The following is a 7208-nucleotide window of genomic DNA, read 5'->3' as shown; positions in this document are numbered from 1 at the left end:
GATCCTTCTGGTGGCCTTCCCTGTCACGAGATGTGCGAGTCTTTGTGCAGTCATGTGACGTTTGTGCTCGGGCCAAGTCTTGTAGTTCTCGGGCTAGCGGACTGCTGTTGCCCTTGCCTATTCCTAAGAGGCCTTGGACACACATCTCGATGGATTTTATTTCAGATCTGCCTGTTTCCCAGAAGATGTCTGTCATCTGGGTGGTCTGTGACCGTTTCTCTAAAATGGTCCATTTGGTTCCTCTGCCCAAGTTGCCTTCTTCTTCTGAGTTGGTTCCTCTGTTTTTTCAGAATGTTGTCCGATTGCACGGTATTCCTGAGAATATTGTTTCTGACAGAGGTACCCAATTTGTGTCTAGATTTTGGCGGGCATTCTGTGCTAGGATGGGCATAGATTTGTCTTTTTCATCTGCTTTTCACCCTCAGACTAATGGCCAGACCGAGCGGACTAATCAGACCCTTGAGACATATCTGAGGTGTTTTGTCTCTGCTGACCAGGATGATTGGGTTGCTTTTTTGCCATTGGCAGAGTTCGCCCTCAATAATCGGGCCAGTTCTTCCACCTTGGTGTCCCCGTTTTTCTGTAATTCGGGGTTTCACCCTCGATTTTCCTCCGGTCAGGTGGAATCCTCGGATTGTCCTGGAGTGGATGCGGTGGTGGAGAGATTGCATCACATCTGGGGGCAGGTTATGGACAATTTGAAGTTGTCCCAGGAGAAGACTCAGCGTTTTGCCAACCGTCATCGTCGTGTTGGTTCTCGGCTTTGTGTTGGAGATTTAGTGTGGTTGTCTTCTCGTTTTGTCCCTATGAGGGTCTCTTCTCCTAAGTTTAAACCTCGGTTCATCGGCCCTTATAGAATATTGGAGATTCTTAATCCTGTTTCTTTCCGTTTGGACCTCCCTGCGTCCTTTTCCATTCATAACGTTTTTCATCGGTCGTTATTGCGCAGGTATGAGGTACCTGTTGTACCTTCAGTTGAGCCTCCTGCTCCGGTGTTGGTTGAGGGTGAGTTGGAGTACGTTGTGGAGAAAATTTTGGACTCTCGTGTTTCCAGACGGAAACTCCAGTATCTGGTCAACTGGAAGGGTTACGGCCAGGAGGATAATTCTTGGGTCAATGCATCTGATGTTCATGCTTCTGATCTTGTTCGTGCCTTCCATAGGGCTCATCCTGGTCGCCCTGGTGGATCTGGTGAGGGTTCGGTGCCCCCTCCTTGAGGGGGGGGTACTGTTGTGAATTTGGATTCTGGGCTCCCCCGGTGGCCGCTTGTGGAATTGGACTTGTCATCCTCTTTCCTGTTTCACCTGTTTCCATCAGTAGTGGGTGTCGCTATTTAAGCTCATTTCTCTGGTGGTTTCTTGCCGGTCAACAATGTTATCTGATGCCTCTCAGTGCTTGTTCCTGCTTCTAGACAACTACTAGATAAGTTGGACTTTTGTCCATGTTTTGTTTTGCCTATTTGTTCCAGTTCACAGCTGAAGTTTTGTTACTGTGTCTGGAAAGCTCTCGTTGATCAGGGATTGCTACTCTGGCGTTATGAGTTAATGCCAGAGTTTAAGGTAATCTCTGGATGGTGTTTTGTTAGTGTTTTTCTGCTGACCATGAAAGTATACTATCTGTCTTCTGCTATCTAGTAAGCGGACCTCAAATTTGCTAAGACTATTTTCCTGCTGCGTTTGTTGTTTCATCTGAACTCACCGTCATTATATGTGGGGGGCTACTGTCTTCTTTGGAATATTTCTCTAGAGGTGAGCCAGGTCTTATATTTCCCTCTGCTAGCTATTTAGGTCTTAGGCCAGAGCTGGGCATCTAGCGATAAATAGGAAATGCTACCTGGCTATTTCTAGTTGCGCGGCAGGCTTAGTTCATGGTCAGTATAGTTCCATCTTCCGAGAGCTTGTCCCTCTATAGGCTTGCTATGATCTCTGCCTGCAGAGATCATGACAGTTTCCACACCAGACTCAGTCCACAATCTTCCTCAGGGTCCGGTCACCTCTTCTCGTTGTACAGCGTTTTCTGCCACATTGTTTCCTTCCAACAGACTTACCATTGAGGTGCCTTGATACAGCACTCTGGGAACAGCCTATTTGTTGAGAAATTTCTTTCTGGGTCTTACCCTCTTGCTTGAGGGTGTCAATGATGGCCTTCTTGACATCTGTCAGGTCGCTAGTCTTACCCATGATGGGGGTTTTGAGTAAGGAACCAGGCAGGGAGTTTTTAAAAGCCTCAGGTATCTTTTGCATGTGTTTAGAGTTAATTAGTTGATTCAGAAGATTAGGGTAATAGGTCGTTTAGAGAACCTTTTCTTGATATGCTAATTTATTGAGACAGGTTTTTTGGGTTTTCAGGAGTTGTATGCCAAAATCATCAGTATTAAAACAATAAAAGACCTGACAAATTTCAGTTGGTGGATAATGAATCTATAATATATGAAAGTTTAATTGTAATCATTACATTATGGTAAATAATGAAATTTAACACTATATGCTAATTTTTTGAGAAGGACCTGTATATGCGTTTTTGCAAGCTAAATGAAGATCTATTATTTAACCAAAAGAAAAGAATTGTGATGTCATTTCTTGTCCAACCTCTTCATTTACATACTAAATTGAACAATAATGTTTACACACACAGATACAGTGCCTTGTGAAAGTATTCGGCTCCCTGGAACTTTTCAACCTTTTCCCACATATCATGCTTCAAATATAAAGATACCAAATGTAAATTTTTGGTGAAGAATCAACAACAAGTGGAACACAATTGTGAAGTTGAACGAAATTTATTGGTTATTTTAAAATTTTGTGGAAATTCAAAAACTGAAAAGTGGGGTGTGCAATATTATTCGGCCCCTTTAACTTAATACTTTGTTGCGCCACCTTTTGCTGCGATTACAGCTGCAAGTCCCTTGGGGTATGTCTCTATCAGTTTTGTACATCGAGAGACTGAAATTCTTACTCATTCTTCCTTGGCAAACAGCTCGAACTCAGTGAGGTTTGATGGAGATCGTTTGTGAACAGCAGTTTTCAGCTCTTTCCACATATTCTCGATTGGATTGAGGTCTGGACTTTGACTTGGCCATTCTAACACCTGGATACGTTTATTTGTGAACCATTTCATTGTAGATTTTGCTTTATATTTGGGATCATAGTCTTGTTGGAAGACAAATCTCCGTCCCAGTCTCAGGTCTTTTGCCGACTCCAACAGGTTTTCTTCAAGAATGGTCCTGTATTTGGCTCCATCCATCTTCCCACCAATTTTAACCATCTTCCCTGTCCCTGCTGAAGAAAAGCAGGCCCAAACGATGAAGCTGCCACCACCATGTTTGACAGTGGGGATGGTGTGTTCGATTTTGGTTTCATCTGACCAGAGCACCTTCTTTCACATGTTTGGTGTGTCTCCCAGGTGGCTTGTTGCAAACTTTAAACAACACTTTTTATGGATATCTTTGAGAAATGGCTTTCTTCTTGCCACTCTTCTATAAAGGCCAGATTTGTGCAGTGCACGACTGATTGTTGTCCTATGGACAGACTGTCCCACCTCAGCTGTAGATTTCTGCAGTTCATCCAGAGTGATCATGGGCTTCTTGGCTGCATCTCTGATCAGTCTTCTCCTTTTTTGAGATGAAGGTTTAGAGGGACGGCTGCATCTTGGTAGATTTGCAGTGGTATGATACTCCTTCCATATCAATATGATCGCTTGCATAGTGCTCCTTGGGATGTTTAAAGTTTTGGAAATGATTTTGTATCCAAATCCAGCTTTAAACTTCTCCACAACAGTATCACGGACCTGCCTGTTTTGTTCCTTGGTCTTCAATTTTAAATAACCAATAAATTTAGTTCAACTTCACAATTGTGTTCCACTTGTTGATTCTTCACCAACAATTTACATTTGGTATCTTTATGTTTGAAGCATGATATGTGGGAAAAGGTTGAAAAGTTCCAGGGGGCCGAATACTTTTGCAAGGCACGATAGATACTGTAGATAGATAGATAGATAAAAATCCAGAATAATTGGAGGCTGCACACCATTTTGTAGTGAAAAGGAGCTATTTAAAAAGCCCAGAAAGCGACGTTTCATTCCCAACAGGAACCTTTCTCAAGCAGTAAACATGTGAAAGTGCCAGGTATAAAGAGTATACATGATACATGATAGAAAAGGCTATGCAGACAGCTGTGGACTGATATTAATAGCCTAGGAAGGGGTCATGGATATTGCCCCCCCCCCCCCGGCTACAAACACCAGCTCATAGACGCCCCAGAAATGAGACATCTGAAGATGCGCCAATTCCGGCACTTAGCCTCTCTCTTCACACTGCCCTGTAGCGGTGGCATATGGGGTAGTAGTTGGTGGTTGATGCCACATTTGAATTGTAAGGTGACATCAAGCCGGCTTAGTAATGGAGAGGCGTCAATAAGATACCTATCCAGTACTAATCCTATAGTTGTGAAAGGGTTAAATTAAGACACAGCCAGAATAAAGTATTTTAATAAATAAAACACAACACAGTTTTGCCATCTTTATTGTTCTGCCAATCCATGTGATGCCCTCGAGTGTCCCATGATGATCTCCCCTATAGAGCTGTCACACCAGGAGATGTGACTGCTCTATAGGCCTCCAGTGACACACAGGAGACAATGGCTCCTGCAGTGTTATCACTGAAGGCTCAATGGGCTCTCACTTTACGGGACTGCTGCGGGAGAATTTTTCCACGCAGCGGTGCCGCAAGTGACAGTATGAACTCTGCACTCACAGCGGTGGAGGCATACAGTGTGGAGGATTACCTCCTGTCACTGTATCACCGGAGCCCCTGGTGAGCGGTTGCATCTGCTGATGAGACAGCTCTCCACGAGAGATCATCGTGGGACACTCGTTATTAAATGGATTGCATCAGATCAGGGAGTATACTGTTGGTTTTATTTTTTTTACAGGTGATCGAGGGCTTCGGGGACTAGGGGATTGGTGAGTATGTACTGTATCTTGTATGTACTGTATGTCTATATGTGTGTATGTGGGGGTTTTTTACACTTCAACACAGTAGCCGGATGATGGGACTAGGGACTACTACTGTCCCATCATCCGGCTAGCTGTCACTGTAGCAGGCATAGCCAGATGAGACTAGTAGTCCCATCGGACGATGCCTGCCTACACACAGCCCCACACACACACACATACAGCCCCGCACACACAGCCCTGCAGATACCCACAGACACCCGCAGACACACACAAACACCCGCACACAGACACGCACATCTCCGCACACACACAGTCTCCGCCCACACACACAGTCTCCGCCCACACTCCAACCACACACTCTTCCTCCTCCCAATCTGCAGTGTTTCTCGCAGGCAACTCCGCAGCAAATCCACAAAACTGAAAGTCAATGGGTGCAGAAACGCTGCAGATCTGCAAAAAGAATTGACATGCTGCGGAAAATAAAACGCTGGAAATCTGCGTGTTTTTTTCGTAGCATGTGCACAACTATTCTCAATTTCCTATTGACTAACATTGCTTGTGCACTACACTGCGGATTTGAAGCAATTCTGTGCATCCAAAAATGCTGCATATCCACATCAAAATCCGCAACATGTGCACATAGCCTAAATCTGCACCATTATTTGTACTTTGTGTAGAGTACTTTCTATATATTAACTGCTGTGGCATTGTAAGACACTAATAAGCCAGTGTTGTTCAACTACTTTTATATTAATGACTTATTCTCAAGATAGATCATCAATATCAGATTGGTCTGGGTCCGACTCTTGGCACCAACAGTGTACAGCTCCACAACTGCTAACATCTGGCCATCTGCGGTTGTGGAGCTGTACAGTAGTGGTTGCTGCAGATCTAATCCTGTTCCTGATCTGATATTGATGCCCTATCAATAGGAAAGGATCTCAATATAAAAGAAGTGAAACATTCCTTTGAAGTCATCTTTGTACATTAGCAACACCAGCATGATCATTCTTTATATTATTGTTTCTTTTAAAGGGGATCTGTCAGCAGGATTTCACCCCAAACTATTTATATGCTCATGAGCTCTTCAACCCCTTAGTGACAGAGCCAATTTGCTGCTTAATGACCAAGCCAATTTTTACAATTCTTATCACTGTCACTTTATGTGATTATAACTCTGGAACGCTTCAACAGATCCCACTGATTCTGAGATTGTTTTTTTTGCGACATATTGTACTTCATTAGCCATAAAATTTCTTCAATATGACTTGCGTTTATTTATGAAAGAAACGGAAATATGACGAAAATTTTTAAAATTTTGCAATTTTCAAACTTTGAATTTATATGCCTTTAAATCAGAGAGATATGTCACACAAACTACTTAAGGGCTCATTTCCACATGCGAGACATATGTCCGTGTCTCGCAGGTTAAAACCCTCTTCTGGCGCTGGCACTCCAGAGCGGAGCGTGCGGCCACACAGTAACACAAGGAGCTACACGCTCCGCTCCCAAGTGCTGGCGCCAGAAGAGGGTTTTAACCTGCGAGACACGGACGTATGTCTCGCATGTGGAAATGAGCCCTAATAAATAACATTTCCCACATGTCTACTTTACATCAGCACAATTTTGGAATCAACATTTTTTTTGTTAGGAAGTTATTAAGATTAAAAGTTGACCAGCGATTTCTCATTTTTACAACAAAATTTACAAAACCATTTTTTTTAAGGACCACATCACATTTGAAGTCAATTTGAGGGGTGTACATGACAGAAAATACCCAAAAGTGACACCATTCTAAAAACTGCACCCCTCAATGTGCTCAAAACCACATTCAAGAAGTTTATTAACCCTTTAAGTGCTTCACAGGAACTGAAGCAATGTTTTTTCCACAAACATTTTAGTTCAGAACCAATTCTTTTTATTTTCACAAGTGTAAAAAGAGAAAATTAACCACTAAAGTGGTTGTGCAATTTCTCCTAAATACACCAATACCCAATATCTGGGGATAAACCACTGATTGGGTGCATGCCAAAGCTCGGAAGGGAAGGAGCGCCGTTTGACTTTTTCAACGCAGAATTGGCTGGAATTGAGATAGGATGCCATGTCGCGTTTGGAGAGCCCTTGATGTGCCTAAACAGTGGAAACCCCCCAAGGAACTTATATAGATGTAAGGTGAGCACTTTGAACCCCCAAGTGCTTCAAAGAAGTTTATAACGTAGAGCTGTGAAAATAAAAAATCATATTTTTCCACAAAA

Source organism: Ranitomeya variabilis, chromosome 4 (genome assembly GCF_051348905.1).
Source record: "Ranitomeya variabilis isolate aRanVar5 chromosome 4, aRanVar5.hap1, whole genome shotgun sequence".
Lineage (NCBI taxonomy): Eukaryota > Metazoa > Chordata > Amphibia > Anura > Dendrobatidae > Ranitomeya > Ranitomeya variabilis.
The sequence above is the reverse complement of the archived record's forward strand: the minus strand, read 5'-3'. Positions refer to the sequence as shown.